Raw genomic sequence first — 21,664 nt, forward strand, 5'->3', positions numbered from 1 at the left:
AGAGTGAAGTCGATGAGGCTTTATTAAGCGTGTCCGTTCCCCAGCAGCCCGATAGTAAACTGGCCTGCGGGGGAAGGCACCGGCTTCTTATACTTCGCCTTCAGGGCGGAGTATGAGGTCAACGGCCAACCAGGACCCGGGATCTGTCAGCCAATGACATCAGGGCTTCCAGTCCCACATGACCCCCAATACATACTACCACAACGGCGTTTGACCATTGATTATCGGGAACTCAATAAAGTCACTCCCGCAGCAGCCCCCACCGTTGCAACAAGTCCCGAGACCATGCTCAAACAGGGACTCCATGCCCGATATTTCACGGTTTTGGACGTCAGTAATGGATTCTGGTCCATTCCATTGGCAAAGGCGTGCCAGTACAAATTTGCCTTCACTTTCCGAGCTCAGCAGTACACGTGGACATGCCTGCCACAAGGCTTCCACAACTCCTCCTCCATTTTCCACCGACAGCTGGCAAATGGACTAGCAAAATCTTCTCGCCCCGAATGTCTGGTACAGTATGTAGATGATCTACTACTGCAGACAGACACAAAGGAAGAGCACATTGAGCTTCTGTCCGAACTCCTGGAGTTACTACACTCCATTGGCTGTAAAGTAAACCCCAAAAAGGCCCAAATATTGGAAGAAAAGGTGATATATTTGGGTACTATCATCACACACGGCAAACGTGAGATCGAGCACAAAAGAATTGACTCGATCGCTAAATTGCCCCTTCCCCAACACGTGTCAGCCCTCCGGTCGTTTTTAGGATTGGTTGGCTACTGCCAAAACCACATTGACGGTTTCGCCAGCAAGGCAGCGCCCCTCTCAGACCTCCTAAAGAAAGGAGCCCCCTGGGAATGGCTTCCGCAGCATACGGATGCTGTGGAATCACTAAAACAGGCACTCAGAGCCGCCCCCGCACGACAAGTTCCAGACCCGCTTTCCCCTTTCGCCATAGAGGTAGCGACCACAGACCGCACCCTTTCAGCCGTGCTCCTGCAGGAACGGCACGACCAGCTAAGACCCGGAGCTTATGCTTCCCGAATTTTAGATGCTGTGGAGCAGGGATTTTCAGCCTGTGAGAGGCACCTGCTCGCAGTTTTCTGGGCAGTACTTTTCATACATTACCGGACTGAACCCAATCACCATGTTGACCGAACACACCCCCACACAACTCTTACTGGACGGACGACTTAAAGACGGTACCGTCAGCCAAATCCGCGCTGCTAGGTGGACCCTTCTCTTACAAGGACGGGACATCACAGTCAAACGGACAAAGACTCACACATACTTAGCGTCCGCTATCATGTAGTTATTGTAGATTGTCCAATCTACAATACCCCGGAACCCCCCACGGGTGTGAAATCATCTCACCCCACCATAATACAGGCCCCTTTATAGCCAGAACACCCCCCAGAAAACTAGCCACTCCATCTCAGAACCCCCCTCACCCGGACACGTGTGACCCCATCAGGGTTTATGTGGATTATCATAGATTATCATAGAATTTACAGAGCAGAAGGAGGCCATTTGGCCCATCGAGTCTGCACCGGCTCTTGGAAAGAGCACCCTACCCAAGGTCAACACCGCCACCCTCATCTGCGCTCAGAACAACCCAGATAGGTATGCCAAAAAGGCACATCTCAGCCACACCCGACCCGTTAACGGCCCCTGGACTAACCTCCAGATCGATTTTATAGATCCATTGCCCCCTTGCAGGAATGGCTATAAATATGTTCTGGTGGTCATTGACACTTTTACAAAGTGGGTGGAAGCATTTCCAGCCCGCACCAACACCGCGAAAACCACCGCCAAAATCCTAACCCACCACATCTTCACAAGATGGGGACTCCCCCGCAGTATTGAATCGGACCAAGGTTCTCACTTTACGGGACTGGTCATGCAGAACGTCCTCACGATATTTGGCATAACCCAAAAATTTCACATTGCGTACCACCCTCAGTCGAGTGGTATAGTGGAGCGCATGAATCGGACCCTAAAAACCACCCTCCGAAAAATGGTCCAGCAGAACAACACCACTTGGGATTCAGGCCTCCCCTTTGCACTGATGTTTTTGCGTAACAGTTTCCACCTCCACAGGTTTCACCCCACACACCCTCATGACCGGACGCCCCATGAAAGGGACAGAATACTTGCTGGGTTTAGACCTAACCAGCCCCGAAGTCACGGCACTCACCCACGAGAAGGCCGTGGAACAACTACTTGCAAATATAAAAACGGCTCAGCTAGCAGCCGCTGTTAAACTGGGCACTAAAAGAAAACAGAGCAAGGCCTGTTTTGCTAAGGCAGTACATGCGACGGAGTACAACATAGGACAGCAAGTAATGTTGTCCGTGTACAACCCCAGCACGTTTCTGTCTCCAAAATACTCGGGTCCTTATTCAATTACGGACAAAATAAGCCCGTCGGTATATAAAATTAAATACCAAAATGGTAAGACTGCATGGTTTCACATAAACCAGCTCAAGGTTTATGGAGCACAGTCAAACCACTCCCACCACGTCATGCTTGACGCAGCCGACCAAACCCCGCCCACATCCAACGTAACCACTCCCACCCCTTCCACATCCAGCCCAGACACGGACTCACCCCCGACTCCACCCACGAACTTTACGCTCCGCCCCGGAACGCCCACAGACTGCAGCAGCACAGACAGCGACTGTGACTCTGACGACAGCCACAGCACGCCTCCCTACCATCCTGGTCCCACACCCAGCAACTCCGAACTCGACTCCAGTGACCCCTTCCTCATCACCTACTTAAATAAACCCCACCACCGACCACCGAACTACACGGACGACTCCGACTTTGTCCCCACCCAACTCGACCCTACTCATTGGCACCACGACAACTCCTGCAGACTCGTCCGCAACGACGAGGACGATCCCAACTCACACCACGCAGCCCTTTCTGCCCTGATCCACTCCAGAGTTTGGCACCCGGGAGACGGTGACGACCTCGGGCCTGACTCCCAAGCCGCCAACCCTTTTGCGACCCTGTTCGCAACCGAGAACTGAGGTGTCCACATGATGATTTAAAGGAGACACTTGGTGAAAAGTGTTGTCCTTCCTGATGGAACCTGCAGAATGTTTTATGTTGTCTGTCTGTTTGTTAAATGTTGTTCGTCCTACAGGAGAATTTTCTCACCGCCCCACACCCATTCACCTGAACTTTTTAACTTTTCCCACTGACACCCACCGCGGCCACTCACCCATTCTGCCGAAACCTCGGAGGACTTGCCTCAGAGGCCCCCCCGAAACCAGACGCCCATTCAGAGGAACTAGCTTTTCAGCTGATACGTGGTCACCAGACCAGACGCCCGATCGTAGCTACTCTTCTGATTGGATGGTAGAATCAGATCAGTAACCCCACCATGATGACTACATTTTTGTCCGTTCTTTGGTCGCTCAGGCAGTGGAGAAACGGCGTGAGACCCGCTCTGCCTGGGGACCCCCCCGTTGGTCAAAAACGCTCGGGTAGGGAAGATACGGTATTGGTAGCCGTCCTACCCGGGGACTCCACCCAAATCTTACCCGTCGCAGCCCACACGCACCTCATTCGACCTTTTCTTTCAAAAACAGTTTTATTTTATTTAGGCAACCTTTGGGTTGCTGCCACATGCTATTTACATCCTGGAACATTTGGATAATAAACCTAGCACTGGTCCACCAATGGGAAGTGTGCCGTGTCCAAACATTTGTTTTGAAAAAAAAATGGGGGGAGAGTCACAGACTGTGACCAATTATAAGGGTTTAATTGGCCCCAAGAAGGACAGACACACTAACACACCAGATATTAAACCGAAGTATTTACACACACTACGCTTGTCTTACAGAACTCCAGAAGCTCCAAGTCCGGAGAAAACCAGCGAACACAGGAAAAGGAAAGAAAGAAGACAGCCATGAGGACTCCTTTCTTCGTGCTCAACACTCTTTTGATGAACCTTTGGTTGCGCGGGAACGCGGACCCCATCACTCCAAACCCCTTTACTGTTAACACTTCACGGCCCAGTAGTACCGAGGGCCCAGTCACCAACCACACTGCATTATCCTGGTGTGCCAAGTTCACAACTTGGTACTCCCTGTCGTACATCATTGAGGCACTGTTGGCATTGGCTATACTCAGTTGTGCGGTACAGACCATGCGCCTCCGCAAGTGGAAAAGGAGAGCGTACCGCGCTCGAACCCCGGTCTATCGGATCCGATCCCCGATATTCAGCTATGACCAGACCCCAGACCCCCGCGACATATGAATAATAAAACATGCACTGGCGGTTTTTCCTGTAAATAAAAAGAAAATGTATGATCCTGAGCTTGACTGCCAAGCCAGGAAAGAATATATTAAATGTTGTGATTGTTATTGTATGTTTAGAGAGAAAAGATTCTATAATGCTTGAAAAATTGTTTAGGTAAAATTAGAGGTTCCCAGATTATTTTTTTATAGATACATGCCCCTGCCTGACATAGCGCCCTCAAGAATTGTTTAGGTAAATTTTTGTGCACAGCTAGGGTCAGAGTAGTGGCCATGTAGGAGGTGCCCCCCCCCCGGTCAGGGAATGAAGATTTATGTGATCCTTCACGCTTCGCGTTAGGATCACAAGGCGGGACTATAGCCACGTAAAATGGCTGCGTTACGATTAATCTATCCAAAACCCAGTTTGAAATGGCTAACCCGAAAGACTGCTGGGAAAAGCAGCTAAGAAGACACAAGCAGGCAGCTGCAGACAGTATTGCATATTCGACTCTGGGAAGTTAGCCCAGATCGATACTCAGGGCTATCAACAGCCCATCAACCCAGGTATTTGCAGTTGCATTCAGGACTGTTTGCAGCCCATCTGTCCAGACATCCACAGTTAAATCGGCTATCCCCGGGAACAATTGCAACATATTAGCAATTGAATACCGGGCCAGACCTGTCGGCGCTGCAGTGGCCGAAACAAAGACAGGTGAGCGACCACCCCCCGATCGAGGAATCGCCTCATCATTGGACACATCGACCCCAGAGATTGGGGACAGATCCAATCACTTGGGACTCGGGGTCAAGGGCCGCCCCGGGAGGCGGGAAGCCCCTGGGCCCTATAAAAGTGAGGGTCCAAGTTCAGATCTCTCTCTCTCTCCTCTTCGCCTGCTCGAGACCTTCGCAAGAACAGCAACCGGCAACAGTAAGTTTGAATCCAGCGATCGCTATCCGGTAAAGACGCCTAGCCACCGACCTGTAGCAGCCTTTTGAATCCCGCGGACCAGATCCGATTGGACAAGCCATTCATTGCCCTGACCTGGTGGGCTCTTCCTAAGTTAAGTATTGGCCAGTAGTGATAGGTTTATTATATAAATAGTAGTATTAGTGTACTAATATTGCTTGTTGTATATAATAAATGACCGTTGTTTTAATCCTTACTAAGCGGTGTGCTGTGTTATTAATCATAACCTAAACTTGAACCACGTGGCTGTATCATAAAGATACCTGGCGACTCATGAGCAAAGGTGACGTAATCAGAGCAAATAGAATAAGGTTAAAAAGAGCAACAGGGGGAGAGAGTGGGGGCGGGGGAGAGAGTGGGGGCGGGGGAGAGAGTGGGTGAGGGGGAGAGAGTGGGGCGGGGGAGAGAGTGTGGGCGGGGGAGAGAGTGGGTAAGGGGGAGAGAGTGGGGGCGGGGGAGAGAGTGTGGGCGGGGGAGAGAGTGGGTGCGGGGGAGTGGAGGGGAGAGAGTGGCGGTAGGGGAGTTGGGGAAGAGAGCTCGGGTGGAGGAGAGAATTGGCTGGGAGTGAGGAGTGGGTGTGGGGAAAGTGTGGAGAGAGAAGGAGAGGGGGCGGGGTGAGGAGTGGGGGGGGGAGAGAGAGTGGGGGTGGGGTGAGGAGTGGGGGTGGGGGAAGTGCACCTGCTGACCCCGGACACAGGGCACCTGCTGACCCCTGGCACTGGGCACCTGCTGACCCCGGGCACTGGGCACCTGCTGACCCCGGGCACCTGCTGACCCCGGGCACAGGGCACCTGCTGACCCTGGGCACAGGGCACCTGCTGACCCCTGGCACTGGGCTCCTGCTGACCCCGGGCACAGGGCACCTGCTGACCCCGGGCACACGGCACCTGCTGACCCCGGGCACAGGGCACCTGTTGACCCCGGGCACACGGCACCTGCTGACCCCGGGCACAGGGCTCCTGCTGACCCCGGACACTGGGCACCTGCTGACCCCGGACACTGGGCACCTGCTGACCCCGGGCACAGGGCACCTGCTGACCCCCGGCACAGGGCACCTGCTGACCCCGGGCACAGGGCACCTGCTGACCCCAGGCACAGGGCACCTGCTGACCCCGGACACAGGGCACCTGCTGACCCCGGGCACAGGGCACCTGCTGACCCCGGGCACTGGGCACCTGCTGACCCCGGGCACAGAGCACCTGCTGACCCCGGGCACAGGGCTCCTGCTGACCCCGGACACTGGGCTCCTGCTGACCCCGGACACTGGGCACCTGCTGACCCCGGGCACAGGGCACCTGCTGACCCCCGGCACAGGGCACCTGCTGACCCCGGGCACAGGGCACCTGCTGACCCCAGGCACTGGGCACCTGCTGACCCCGGACACAGGGCACCTGCTGACCCCGGGCACAGGGCACCTGCTGACCCCGGGCACAGGGCACCTGCTGTCCCCAGGCACAGGGCACCTGCTGACCCTGGACACAGGGCACCTGCTGACCCCGGGCACAGGGCACCTGCTGACCCCGGACACAGGGCACCTGCTGACACCGGGCACCTGCTGACCCCGGGCACAGGGCACCTGCTGACCCCGGGCACAGGGCACCTGCTGACCCCGGGCACAGGGCACCTGCTGACCCCGGGCACAGGGCTCCTGCTGACCCCTGGCACCTGCTGACCCCTGGCACCTGCTGACCTCGGACACAGGCCACCTGCTGACACCGGGCACCTGCTGACCCCTGGCACCTGCTGACCCCGGACACAGGCCTCCTGCTGATCCCTGGCACTGGGCACCTGCTAACACCGGGCACCTGCTGACACCGGGCACCTGCTGACCCCGGACACAGGCCTCCTGCTGATCCCTGGCACTGGGCACCTGCTGACCCCGGGCAGTGGGCACCTGCTGACCCCACACAGGCCACCTACTGACCTCGGGCCCTTCGCATCTATTGACCCCGCGCACAGGGCACCCGCTGACCCTGGGTACCTGCTGACCCTGGGTACCTGCTGACCCCGGGCACCTGCTGACACCGGGCACTGGGCACCTGCTGACCCCGGACACAGGCCACCTGCTGACCCCGGGCACTGGGCACCTGCTGACTCCGGGCACAGGGCACCTGCTGACCTCGGGCCCTTTGCATCTGTTGACCCCGGGCACAGGCCACCTGCTGACCCTGGGCACCTGCTGACTCCGGGCACAGGCCACCTGCTGACCCTGGGCACCTGCTGACCCCGGACACTGGGCACCTGCTGACCCCGGGCACAGGGCACCTGCTGACCCCGGGCACAGGGCACCTGCTGACCCCGGACACTGGGCACCTGCTGACCCCGGGCACAGGGCACCTGCTGACCCCGGGCACAGGGCACCTGCTGACCCCGGGCACAGGGCACCTGCTGACATTGGGCAGTCAAAGCAGAAGTCCCTCAATGGGTTAACAGCAGCCAAAAGGGTTTGGACTGCAGAGAGAGCGCTTATCAGACAGGCTTTGAGAGATATCGCCTGCAACAGCTTCTAGTGTAAACAGACACATTTCTTCGGGGGGGGGGGGGGGGGGTTAGAGCAATATTAAGTTTGGTCGCCACATTACCAGAAGGATGTGGATGCTTTAGAGAGGGTGCAGAGGAGGTTCACCAGGATGTTGCCTGGTATGGAGGGTGCTAGCTATGAAGAAAGGTTCAGTAGATTAGGATTGTTTTCGTTGGAAAGACGGAGGTTGAGGGGGGACCTGATTGAGGTCTACAAAATTATGAGGGGTATGGACAGGGTGGATAGCAACAAGCTTTTTCCAAGAGGGGGTGTCAATGACAAGGGGTCACGATTTCAAGGTGAGAGGGGGAAAGTTTAAGGGAGATGTGCGTGGAAAGTTTATTACGCAGAGGGTGGTGGGTACCTGGAACGCTTTGCCAGCGGAGGTGGTAGAGGCGGGCACGATAGCATCATTTAAGATGCATCTAGACAGATATATGAATGGGCGGGGAACAGAGGGAAGTAGATCCTTGAAAAATAGGCGACAGGTTTAGATAAAGGATCTGGATCGGCGCAGGCTGGGAGGGCCGAAGGGCCTGTTCCTGGGCTGTAATTTTCTTTGTTCTTTGTATAAAGGGACCCAATGGATTACCGAGATCTCCACCCACTCTCTGCACATTGGGTTTTGGAGGTAAGTTAATTATTTCAGCAGGCAATTGATTGGAATTGCCCAGAAACTTGTGTTAAATTACTTGATATTTATTTGTGGATTGATAGCGACTGAATGGTACCAGTTTAAAGTGGAAATCTGGAGACTGCAGTTGTCTTTGTTACGGTGCAATTCTCCGCAGCTAACTGCTTCCTCCCAAAAGCAGCCAACATTTTAGTGAATGTCAGAAAAAATTATTAACATAAAGAATTAATTCCGTTGTGAATGTTAGAAAAGCTCTTGTTAAGAAAATCTTAAATTCCGTTCTGAGTCAAGGTCAGAGCTCAGCTTGCAGTTTGTCAGTAATTGAATTTGTACTTTCACCATTTGAAGTTAAAAAAATCTTAAAATTTCTTTACAAGTTTGCTAAGGAACAAAATTGACATTGGTTAAAAAACAGAGACAACTAAAAATAGTGGACTCACAGCAGCAAACGATTTAAAAGACAGTCTCAAAGAACAAAGAACAAAGAACAAAGAAATGTACAGCACAGGAACAGGCCCTTCGGCCCTCCAAGCCCGTGCCGACCATACTGCCCGACTAAACTACAATCTTCTACACTTCCTGGGTCCGTATCCTTCTATTCCCATCCTATTCATATATTTGTCAAGATGCCCCTTAAATGTCCCTATCGTCCCTGCTTCCACTACCTCCTCCGGTAGCGAGTTCCAGGCACCCACTACCCTCTGCGTAAAAAACTTGCCTCGTACATCTACTCTTGCCCCTCTCACCTTAAACCTATGCCCCCTAGTAATTGACCCCTCTACCCTGGGGAAAAGCCTCTGACTATCCACTCTGTCTATGCCCCTCATAATTTTGTATACCTCTATCAGGTCTCCCCTCAACCTCCTTCGTTCCAGTGAGAACAAACCGAGTTTATTCAATCGTTCCTCATAGCTAATGCCCTCCATACCAGGCAACATTCTGGTAAATCTCTTCTGCACCCTCTCTAAAGCCTCCACATCCTTCTGGTAGTGTGGCGACCAGAATTGAACATTATACTCCAAGTGTGGCCTAACTAAGGTTCTATACAGCTGCAACATGACTTGCCAATTCTTATACTCAATGCCCCGGCCAATGAAGGCAAGCATGCCGTATGCCTTCTTGACTACCTTCTCCACCTGTGTTGCCCCTTTCAATGACCTGTGGACCTGTACTCCTCGATCTCTTTGACTTTCAATACTCTTGAGGGTTCTACCATTCACTGTATATTCCCTACCTGCATTAGACATTCCAAAATGCATTACCTCACATTTGTCCGGATTAAACTCCATCTGCCATCTCTCCGCCCAAGTCTCCAGACAATCTAAACCCTGCTGTATCCTCCGACAGTCCTCATCGCTATCCGCAATTCCACCAACCTTTGTGTCGTCTGCAAACTTACTAATCAGACCAGTTACATTTTCCTCCAAATCTTTTATATATACTACAAAGAGCAAAGGTCCCAGCACTGATCCCTGTGGAACACCACTGGTCACAGCCCTCCAATTAGAAAAGCATCCCTCCTTGCTACTCTCTGCCTTCTATGGCCTAGCCAGTTCTGTATCCACCTTGCCAGCTCACCCCTGATCCCGTGTGACTTCACCTTTTGTACTAGTCTACCATGAGGGACCTTGTCAAAGGCCTTACTGAAGTCCATATAGACAACATCTACTGCCCTACCTGCATCAATCATCTTAGTGACCTCCTCGAAAAACTCTATCAAGTTAGTGAGACACGACCTCCCCTTCACAAAACCGTGCTGCCTCTCACTAATACGTCCATTTGCTTCCAAATGGGAGTAGATCCTGTCTCCGAGAAGAGATAACTGAAAATCACAGCGACCTCAGTCCCATAGAGGGCAATTATCATCAGGATAATCCCTCGACAACAACCACCGAGACAGCAGCCCCGAGAAATAGAATTCCGAATTCCGGATATTAGGACAATCAGTGGGAAAATCAAGGACAGTTAAGGACAGTTTCCACGAACTCCCAGGCGACAGCGAGGAAATAGGAATCGTCAAACCCAAACACCAAGAGTTCAGCAGACCCTAGCACTAACCCAGACTAACACGCGAAAGTCTAGACGGCCAGGGAATCCTCATGATCAGACTCAACAATATATAAAAATTTAATATAGAATTTACAGTGCAGAAGGAGGCCATTCGACCCATCGAACTGCACCGGCCCTTGGAAAGAGCACCCTACCCAAGCCCACACCTCCACCCTATCCCCGCAACCCCATAACCCAGTAACCCCACCCAACACTCAGGGCAATTTTGGACACTAAGGGCAATTTAGCACGGCCAATCCACCTAACCTGCACATCTTTGGACTGTGGGAAGAAACCGGAGCACCCGGAGGAAACCCACGCAGACACGGGGAGAACATGCAGACTCCGCACAGACAGTGACCCAAGCCGGGAATCGAACCTGGGACCTTGGAGCTGTGAAGCAATTGTGCTATCCACAATGCTACCGTGCTGCCCACTTCCTATTGGGAAGGCCAAAAGGAAATTTGCCTTCCAAGCCCCAGGCAGGAGAATCATATCCCTTACGTAGACATTCAAATCAGAGATTTACTTGGAACAGCTAATTGACACAGGGGCAGATATCTCAACTGTCCATCCCCAAGTAAATTCAAAGTGCCGGCCGGGGGAGCCAATAGAACACAAAGAAATCACTGGCAAATCACAGCCCACTCAGGATTTTGACTGGAGAATGAAACGGAATTCAGCACAATTTAAAAACTGCGATGTTCGAAATAAATCAGATATTCCCTTCAGGTAGAAAGGTTCTTTTACTAATTGGGGCTCAAGATTCAAACCTGTGGTTTCCTACATCTCCAGTCAATTCTGACATGGATGAAAGAGCTGAGCATGTTGTAAAACAGCTCGAATGTCACACAGACAGCACAGTGAGAGCAACATTAAAACACCCCTTGAACAAGTACTGGGATACCTGACATATTAATCATTGTGGCAAATTATAGATTTTTTAAACTAATTTGGCAGGGGAATGGGAACCGGATTTGTAGTCCAGCAACTAAGGTAGCCGATATTCAGGACGCCAAAGCGTGTAATGAGGCAGTGGGGAAGGGAACACTGACAAAGGAGAGTACTTGCAGGCACGGAGAGGGGTTGAAGTGTGTATACTTCAACGCAAGAAGCATCAGGAATAAGGTGGGTGAACTTAAGGCATGGATCGGTACTTGGGACTACGATGTGGTGGCCATCACGGAAACTTGGATAGAAGAGGGGCAGAAATGGTTGTTGGAGGTCCCTGGTTATAGATGTTTCAATAAGATTAGGGAGGGTGGTAAAAGAGGTGGGGGGGTGGCATTATTAATTAGAGATAGTATAACAGCTGCAGAAAGGCAGTTCGAGGAGTATCAGCCTACTGAGGTAGTATGGGTTGAAGTCAGAAATAGGAAAGGAGCAGTCACCTTGTTAGGAGTTTTCTATAGGCCCCCCAATAGTAGCAGAGATGTGGAGGAACAGATTGGGAAACAGATTTTGGAAAGGTGCAGAAGTCATAGGGTAGTAGTCATGGGCGACTTTAACTTCCCAAATATTGAGTGGAAACTCTTTAGATCAAATAGTTTGGATGGGGTGGTGTTTGTGCAGTGTGTCCAGGAAGCTTTTCTAACGCAGTATGTAGATTGTCCGACCAGAGGAGGGGCAATATTGGATTTAGTACTGGGTAATGAGCCAGGGCAAGTGATAGATTTGTTAGTGGGGGAGCATTTTGGAGATAGTGACCACAATTCTGTGACTTTCACTTTCGTAATGGAGAGGGATAGGTACGTGCAACAGGGCAAGGTTTACAATTGGGGGAAGGGTAAATACGATGTTGTCAGACAAGAATTGAAGTGCATAAGTTGGGAACATAGGCTGGCAGGGAAGGACACAAATGAAATGTGGAACTTGTTCAAGGAACAGGTGCTACGTGTCCTTGATATGTATGTCCCTGTCAGGCAGGGAAGAGATGGTCGAGTGAGGGAACCATGGTTGACAAGAGAGGTTGAATGTCTTGTTAAGAGGAAAAAGGTGACTTATGTAAGGCTGAGGAAACAAGGTTCAGACAGGGCATTGGAGGGATACAAGATAGCCAGGAGGGAACTGAAGAAAGGGATTAGGAGAGCTAAGAGAGGGCATGAACAATCTTTGGCGGGTAGGATCAAGGAAAACCCCAAGGCCTTTTACACATATGTGAGAAATATGAGAATGACTAGAGCGAGGGTAGGTCCGATCAAGGACAGTAGCGGGAGATTGTGTATTGAGTCTGAAGAGATAGGAGAGGTCTTGAACGAGTACTTTTCTTCTGTATTTACAAATGAGAGGGGCGATATTGTTGGAGAGGACAGTGTGAAACAGATTGGTAAGCTCGAGGAAATACTTGTTAGGAAGGAAGATGTGTTGGGCATTTTGAAAAACTTGAGGATAGACAAGTCCCCCGGGCCTGACGGGATATATCCAAGGGTTCTATGGGAAGCAAGAGATGAAATTGCAGAGCCGTTGGCAATGATCTTTTCGTCCTCACTGTCAACAGGGGTGGTACCAGGGGATTGGAGAGTGGGGAATGTCGTGCCCCTGTTCAAAAAAGGGACTAGGGATAACCCTGGGAATTACAGGCCAGTTAGTCTTACTTCGGTGGTAGGCAAAGTAATGGAAAGGGTACTGAAGGATAGGATTTCTGAGCATCTGGAAAGACACTGCTTGATTAGGGATAGTCAGCACGGATTTGTGAGGGGTAGGTCTTGCCTTACAAATCTTATTGAATTCTTTGAGGAGGTGACCAAGCATGTGGATGAAGGTAAAGCAGTGGATGTAGTGTACATGGATTTTAGTAAGGCATTTGATAAAGTTCCCCATGGTAGGCTTATGCAGAAAGTAAGGAGGCATGGGATAGTGGGAAATTTGGCCAGTTGGATAACGAACTGGCTAACCGATAGAAGTCAGAGAGTGGTGGTGGATGGCAAATATTCAGCCTGGATCCCAGTTACCAGTGGCGTACCGCAGGGATCAGTTCTGGGTCCTCTGCTGTTTGTGATTTTCATTAATGACTTGGATGAGGGAGTTGAAGGGTGGGTCAGTAAATTTGCAGATGATACGAAGATTGGTGGAGTTGTGGATAGTAAGGAGGGCTGTTGTCGGCTGCAAAGAGACATAGATAGGATGCAGAGCTGGGCTGAGAAGTGGCAGATGGAGTTTAACCCTGAAAAGTGTGAGGTTGTCCATTTTGGAAGGACAAATATGAATGCGGAATACAGGGTTAACGGTAGAGTTCTTGGCAATGTGGAGGAGCAGAGAGATCTTGGGGTCTATGTTCATACATCTTTGAAAGTTGCCACTCAAGTGGATAGAGCTGTGAAGAAGGCCTATGGTGTGCTCGCGTTCATTAACAGAGGGATTGAATTTAAGAGCCGTGAGGTGATGATGCAGCTGTACAAAACTTTGGTAAGGCCACATTTGGAGTACTGTGTACAGTTCTGGTCGCCTCATTTTAGGAAGGATGTGGAAGCTTTGGAAAAGGTGCAAAGAAGATTTACCAGGATGTTGCCTGGAATGGAGAGTAGGTCTTACGAGGAAAGGTTGAGGGTGCTAGGCCTTTTCTCATTAGAACGGAGAAGGATGTGGGGCGACTTGATAGAGGTTTATCAGATGATCAGGGGAATAGATAGAGTAGACAGTCAGAGACTTTTTCCCCGGGTGGAACAAACCATTACAAGGGGACATCAATTTAAGGTGAAAGGTGGAAGATATAGGAGGGATATCAGAGGTAGGTTCTTTACCCAGAGAGTAGTGGGGGCATGGAATGCACTGCCTGTGGAAGTAGTTGAGTCGGAAACATTAGGGACCTTCAAGCAGCTATTGGATAGGTACATGGATTACGGTTAAATGATATAGTGTAGATTTATGTGTTCTCAAGGGCAGCACGGTAGCATTGTGGATAGCACAATTGCTTCACAGCTCCAGGGTCCCAGGTTCGATTCCGGCTTGGGTCACTGACTGTGCGGAGTCTGCACGTCCTCCCCGTGTCTGCGTGGGTTTCCTCCGGGTGCTCCGGTTTCCTCCCACAATCCAAAGATGTGCAGGTTAGGTGAATTGGCCAATGATAAATTGCCCTTAATGTCCAAATTGACCTTGGTGTTGGGTGAAGGTGTTGAGTTTGGGTAGGGTGCTCTTTCCAAGAGCCGGTGCAGACTCAAAGGGCCGAATGGCCTCCTTCTGCACTGTAAATTCAATGATAATCTATGATTAATCTCGGACAAAGGTTCGGCACAACATCGTGGGCCGAAGGGCCTGTTCTGTGCTGTATTTTCTATGTTCTATGTTCTATTGGTACAACTAAACGAGGTTTAATCAATTTCCTGTTCTGAAGCAATGACACATTCCCGAGCACACGTGTCAGAGTCACTTTATTAAAGCAATTGATTCACTTGAACAAGGTGATTTAATCAGAAAATCTTCACGGTTCTACTCGTCCATGTTCGGAGTTGCTAAAACAGATGGCAAACGATGATTAGTCATTGATTACACACAGTTAAACAAATACACTGAGCCGAATGCGGCTCAGCCGACAAACACCCAGCAAATGGTCAGTGTTAGTTTGGAAAAAATACAAGTCTTGTATAGACTTAGCAAATAGCTTCTCATCACACCCTGTCAATAGGTGCGTTTACTGCACCGATTGACAATCAATACGTTTGGACCCACCTTCCAGGGGGATTTAGAAACTCACCACAATTCTTTTCAGCGAGAGTAATGTAAATATTGTCAGACTTATCTCCAGGACCTAGTTACGGAGATGATATCCACCTGACCACAAATTATTATTTAGACCAACACGTTTAACTCTTTGATGACGTTTTAAATGACTCCACGATAATGGTGCTTTGATTAATCTGATACAAATCTCAGTTTCTGGTCCAATCCATTTGCCTTATAAGCAGACAGAGGCTGTCACGGACTGTTCAACACTGAGGAACAAGCAACCTGAGTGAACCTGCTCCAGCTCACACGGCAACACCTGAAGCTCCGGTAAGCAATCAGGTATGAATTAGATGATGAGAAGGTTTAATAATAATAACCGCTTATTCTCACAAGTCCACTTCAGTGAAGTTACAGTGAAAGTTAGTAGTCGCCACATTCCGGCGCCTGTTCGGGGAGGCCGGTACGGGAATTGAACCCACGCTGCTGGCCTTGTTTTGCGTTACAAGCCAGCTGTAAACTGGTTTAGCCCACTGTGCTAAACCAGCCCCTGGTTGCCACTGCTTTTAAACATTCGCTCAGGACTTTGTAACTCCAGTCCCGATACAGAGCTCATTAATGAGCTGTGTCTGTGAGGAGACTGGAGATGGATCTGGAGGATTTACTCAGCAAGTCACAACCCAAAAGTGGTTTAATGATTGGTGTGGGGGAGGGGAGGAGAGGGCTTGTGAATTGAACCAAGAAATATGAACATGTTGGGGTGAAAGTATAATGGGCAGGATTCTCCATTTCAGATTCTCCAATTCAGAGCCTACGTGCTGACGCCGGGACTGAATCGGTGATGTTCTACAACCACGAAAGAGGCACCTGTCCCGGAGCAATTCAGGATGGGTTAATGGGCTCGCACCGTGCCTTGTGGAACTAGAGCAATTCCACTGAAAAACGGTGTCCCATTCTCCAGGGTGGGGATTGGCACTCGTGAGGCTGACAAGCTGCACTCGTGGGGGTCTCCCAGGCGCTCGGAGGCCCCCAGGTACATGTCCTTTGGGTAGGGTGGTACCCTGGCACTGCTGGTTCCACCTGGACAAGCTGGCACTGCCAGCTGCAGAGGCACTTCCAGGATACCAGGTTGGCCAAGGTTCCAAGCTGGCATTTTATGGGGTGGCGATCTGGCCGGGGGGGTGTCCTGCCCGGGTGTTCGGGGGGTGGGGGGTGGGGGTGGGGGGGGGTGGGGGTGGAGGGGGAGGGGGGTTGCCAGTGATGTTACAGATGGGCCTGGAAATCCTCGCATAGTGAGTTCGGTATTGGGGGTTGAGTTGGGGATCGCGTTGGGGGTTCCACAAATGAGGTCACAGTTTAAAAATGGCATCTGCTCTCCCGCCACATTGAGGAGTTCCAGCGGGTGGAGCTGCTCAGTGTAGGAAATGGGGCTATGTACAGCCTCAGTCGCACAATCCCCCCTAAGACCCCCTATCTGACCCGAGTGACATTACAGCATTGTGTTTCTCAATGATGGGAAACCGGAGCCTAACTGCTTTCGCTATGGGACATTAAGCCCATTCAGTTAAATCTCACTCAATATTCCAGGCGTGGTCTCACCAAGGCCCTGTTCGTGTACTTGAATCCTCTCGCAATAAAGGCCTACATTGCATTTCTCTTCTTTACCGCCTGCTGCACCTGCATGTTAACCTTCAGTGACTGGTCTCCGAGGACACCCAGGTCTCGTTGCACACTCCCCTCTCCTAATTTATGGCCATTCAGATTATAGTCAGCCTTCTCATTTTTGAGACCAAAGTGCATAACCTGGCTGTAATGCACTTCACTCACTATAGATAGATAAACTCAATGTCTATTAACCCACTGCCAGAGAGAGACTTCACTCACTATAGATAGATAAACTCAATGTCCACTATCCCACTCCTAGAGAGAGACTTCACTCACTATAGATAGATAAAGTCAATGTCTCCTATCCCTCTCCCAGAGAGAGACTTCACTTAGTATAGATAGATAAACTCAATGTCTACTATCCCACTCCGAGAGAGAGAGACTTCACTCGCCAGAGATAGATAAACTCAATGTCTCCTATCCCACTCCCAGAGAGAGACTTCACTCACTATAGATAGATAAACTCAATGTCCACTATCCCACTCCCAGAGAGAGAGATTGCAATCACTATAGATAGATAAACTCAATGTCTACTATCCCACTCCCAGAGAGAGACTTCACTCACCAGAGATAGATAAACTCAATGTCTACCATCCCACTCCCAGAGAGAGACTTCACTCACTGTAGATAAACTCAATGTCTACTATCCCACTTCCAGAGAGTTCACTGACTATAGACAGATAAACTCAATGTTTCCTATCCCACTCCCGGAGAGAGACTTCACTCACTATAGATAGATAAACTCAATGTTTCCTATCCCACTCCCAGGGAGAGACTTCACTCACTATAGATAAACTCAATGTCTACTATCCCACTCCAAGAGAGAGAGACTTCACTCACTATAGATAGATAAACTCAATGTCTACTATCCCACTCCCAGAGAGAGACTTCATTCACTATAAATAGATAAACTCAATGTCTACTATCCCACTCCAAGAGAGAGAGACTTCACTAACTATAGATAGATAAACTCAATGTCTACTATCCCATTCCCAGAGAGAGAGACTGCACTCACTATAGATAGATAAACTCAATGTCTACTATCCCGCTCCCAAAGAGAGACTTCACTCTCTATAGATAGATAAACTCAATGTCTACTGTCCCATTCCCAGAGAGAGGCGTCACTCACTATAGGTAGATAAACTCAATGTCTACTATCCCACTCCCAGAGAGAGACTTCACTCTCTATAGATAGATAAACTCAATGTCTACTGTCCCATTCCCAGAGAGAGGTGTCACTCACTATAGATAGATAAACTCAATGTCTACTATCCTACTCCCAGAGAGAGAGACTTCACTCGGAAACTTAGCAGGTGATGCAGGATGAGGAGGAGGCCTCGGTGGTGGAGTTGAAAGGTAAGTGGGAGGAGGATTTGGGAGAGGAGATCGAAGAGGGGACGTGGGCAGATGCCGTAGGGAGGGCGAATTCTTCCTCTTCGTGCGCGAGGCTCAGCCTCATACAGTTTAAGATGCTGCACAGGGCACACATGACCGGGACAAGAATGAGCCGGCTCTTTGGAGGGCGAGGACAGGTGTGTTAGGTGCTCAGGGAGCCCAGCAAATCACAATAATATGTTCTGGGCATGCCCAGCGCTGGAGGAATTTTGGAAGGGCGTAGGGAGGACGATGTCGAGGGTGATAGGATCCAGGGTCAGACCGGGCTGGGGGCTCGCAATATTTTGGGTGGCAGAGGGGCCGGGAATGCAGGAGGCAAAAGAGGCCGGAATTCTGGCCTTTGCGTCCCTGGTAGCCCGGCGAAGGATTCTCCTTCAGTGGAAAGATGCGAGGCCCCCAAGTGTGGAATCCTGGATCAGCGATATGGCGGGGTTCATTAAATTGGAGAGGGTGAAATTCACCTTGAGAGGGTCGGTACAAGGGTTCTTTAGGCGGTGGCAACCGTTCTTAGACTTTCTGGCAGAACGATAGACATTGGTCAATGGCAGCAGCTCGGGGGTGGGGGGGGGGGGGGGTTTACTTTTTTTGTTCATGTTATTTACATGGAAGGTCTGAGGGGTGTATACACCTGTTGTGTTAAGTCGGGGTGTTAATGTTAATTTATTATTTATGTAACGGGGGGGAGGGGTTTGGGGGGTTGCTTTTTTAGATTGTGTTTTGTACTTAACCCTGTTGGGTTCTTTTTTCTGTCTCATTTTGTCATTGATATTTTATGAAAACCTTTAATAAAAATTATTTTTTTAAAAATAGAAGTGCCAGCCCACACCCTCCCTTTTCTTGGTGCCCACCCTTTCCCCACCCTCCCTCCGACATCATGGTCCCTTTTCCAGCATGCATTTCACGTTGCCTCCCCATTAATTGTCCGGCCAGCATGCAATTGCGTTCTGGGTTCTGGGTAAGGTGAGGTACTTTGTGAGTTCTGGTGATCACAAAAGGTGCTATATAAATACAAGGCTTTTTTAAAAACTGATAGGAGAATAACCAGAATTGGGGAGTGTAGAGGGTGTCATCTCTGCTACTCCACTACTGGGCCGATATCTGGGGTTTGAGTATCTGTGTGTGTCTCTCTCCAGCTGGCACTGAAACTTCAGAGGCCAGGGGATGCCGCACTGGGACACCTCCACGGAAGAGAGCACTGAATCAAGCCTGCCGTTTATCCCTAACCGGAAGCCTGAGGCTTATATCACACAGATATCCAGACCCCTACCAATGCCCAGGTGATTCTCTCTCTTGCCGGTGGTGCAACACCCACCCGGTTCCTACTTCGCTGGAGTAGCTTTCCCAAGAGAGAGAATAGGACACTGCTGTTTATTACCTAACCAGCAGCCTGTCCTGAGTGAATCGCTCAAGATGACCCTAGATTCTTGAACCCGGAATTAAGGTGAGGAATATCTTAACAATGACTTGGTCAGAGATCGCTGGTGAGAGATTGAAGAATTTAAACGACTCCAATTATCAGCAAATCAAGGTTTATTGCAAAACCCAGGTCAAAATCATCAAATAGAAGAAATTATAATAAAATCTTAAACTCTAACACAAACTAAGTCTATTCAGAAAGTACTATAACGGACACAACGAAAAATCTTATTGTTACACAGTTTTAGCAATGACACAGAACACAAATCAAGTCCCCTTCCCCAAAGCCTCAACCACTATCAAGGTCAAGGGAGTTTCGCAAGCTGCTGCAGGGTACTTACAGTCACAGGCTGCGAGAGGTCAAGTCAAAGGTGGAGAGGTCAAGCCAAGAGACCCTCAATCGAAACACAGCCCCTTTTATATCCGTTTTACCTGGCTTTTTCCTGTGTTCGGCCAGCCCCTTTTGCATTGAATCCATAAGGTTTAAAGTTCCCACTGGTCCTGCCCCCTTTGAGCCGGTCAGACCTGTCAAGATAGGAGTACCTCCCCTAGGTCCGCCTCCAGTCTGCTTTTTGAGATAACGAGGTTGAGCTCCCTTGTGAAGATTTTCAAAGTCTTCCATCTGCTCTGGAGATCGCTGCTATGTTGATGGGGTGTTGATTGGATTCTGCTCTGGTGGAGGCATAGTCATTTACATCTGCATGGGGCTATGACCATCCCATTGTCCTGCTTGCAGGCAGGCCCCTTGTGTAGTCCCGTGCCCCTTTGTCTGTGTTTTAATCTTATCTAGTTGTCTGGCTCCTTCTTCCTTGTAGCTCCTGGGGGGGGGGTTTGTAAATACCTATGCCCCTACTCGGCTCAGCGGACCAAGCCTGCTGGGAAATTTGGTTACGTTCCCTTGGCTGAAAAGTGTCCAGTTTACAGTCTCTGGGTTTTATCCTTGGGCAGTCCAAAAAGGGCCGAATTGCCCGAAAACCTTACAGGAGGTGGGTTCTGAACCACAACAATCCTACATCTCTTCCACCACAGTCAAATGAGCTTGCGTTTCCATGGGAATGAGATAGATGTGCTTGAGATACGCTATCAAATGACACTTTGACCTTCCCTATGTTAATAAAGTCTCCTCCCACTGGCACTGCAAACTTGTGGTGATACACCCCTGTACTTCCCTAGCATTGTACATAGTTATATAATAGTTGTGTGTAACGTGGCCATGTAATCCTGTGTATTGTACTGTAGCTCTGTAGAGGTTTGGTCACCTGTATGTAACCTGACCTGGCCACGGAGAGCTCCGCCTTGGCCACTCCCCCGGGAGTTAGGTATAAGACCCAGCTTCTGAGACCTGACCCATTTTGTCTGGGGTCGTCTGTGTCGGGTAAGCTTCCTATGTAGTGTATTAAAGCCTTGGTTAAAGTCTCACATGTCTTTGTGGTTCTTGACGCTTAGTGCATCAAAACTTAACTGGGCCAGTACCGGAGGACACGGGCAGCAAGCTAGCACAGTGGTTAGCACTGTTGCTTCACAGCTCCAGGGTCCCAGGTTAGATTCCCGGCTTGGGTCACTGTCTGTGCGGGGTTTGCACGTTCTCACTGTGTCATAGTTCATAGAAGGCAGAGAGTAGCAATGGAAGGGTGATTTTCTAATTGGAGGGCTGTGACCAGTGGTGTTCCACAGGGATTAGTGCTGGGACCTTTGCTCTTTGTAGTATATATAAATGATTTGGAGGAAAATGTAACTGGTCTGATTAGTAAGTTTGCAGACGACACAAAGGTTGGTGGAATTGCGGATAGCGATGAGGACTGTCAGAGGATACAGCAGGATTTAGATTGTTTGGAGACTTGGGCGGAGAGATGGCAGGTGGAGTTTAATCCGAACAAATGTCTATATCTATGTCTATGTCTAAATGTGAGGTAATGCATTTTGGAAGGTCTAATGCAGGTAGAGAATATACAGTGAATGGTAGAACCCTCAAGAGTATTGAAAGTCAGAGAGATCTAGGTGTACAGGTACATAGGTCACTGAAAGGGGCAACACAGGTGGAGAAGGTAGTCAAGAAGGCATACGGCATGCTTGCCTTCATTGGCCGGGGCACTGAGTATAAGAA

At 50.0% G+C, this 21,664-nt stretch overlaps 1 protein-coding gene across 5 annotated transcripts in view; it reads left to right on the plus strand.

Annotated features, from left to right (window-relative positions):
• The first annotated feature begins 8,306 nt into the window (after positions 1–8,306).
• Positions 8,307–21,664, plus strand: part of LOC140402503 (uromodulin-like) — a 48,536-nt gene continuing 35,178 nt past the window's right edge. For 2 of the 5 annotated variants that reach the window (XM_072490350.1, XM_072490352.1), the window contains exon 1: positions 15,011–15,414. The gene's annotated coding sequence lies outside the window, so the exon portion shown is untranslated. Of the gene's footprint in view, positions 8,374–15,010; positions 15,427–21,664 lie in introns of those variants that run through there. The other 3 variants (XM_072490353.1, XM_072490349.1, XM_072490351.1) reach the window with 3 other exon arrangements.

Source organism: Scyliorhinus torazame, chromosome 25 (assembly GCF_047496885.1).
Source record: "Scyliorhinus torazame isolate Kashiwa2021f chromosome 25, sScyTor2.1, whole genome shotgun sequence".
In the NCBI taxonomy this organism is placed as follows: Eukaryota; Metazoa; Chordata; class Chondrichthyes; order Carcharhiniformes; family Scyliorhinidae; genus Scyliorhinus; species Scyliorhinus torazame.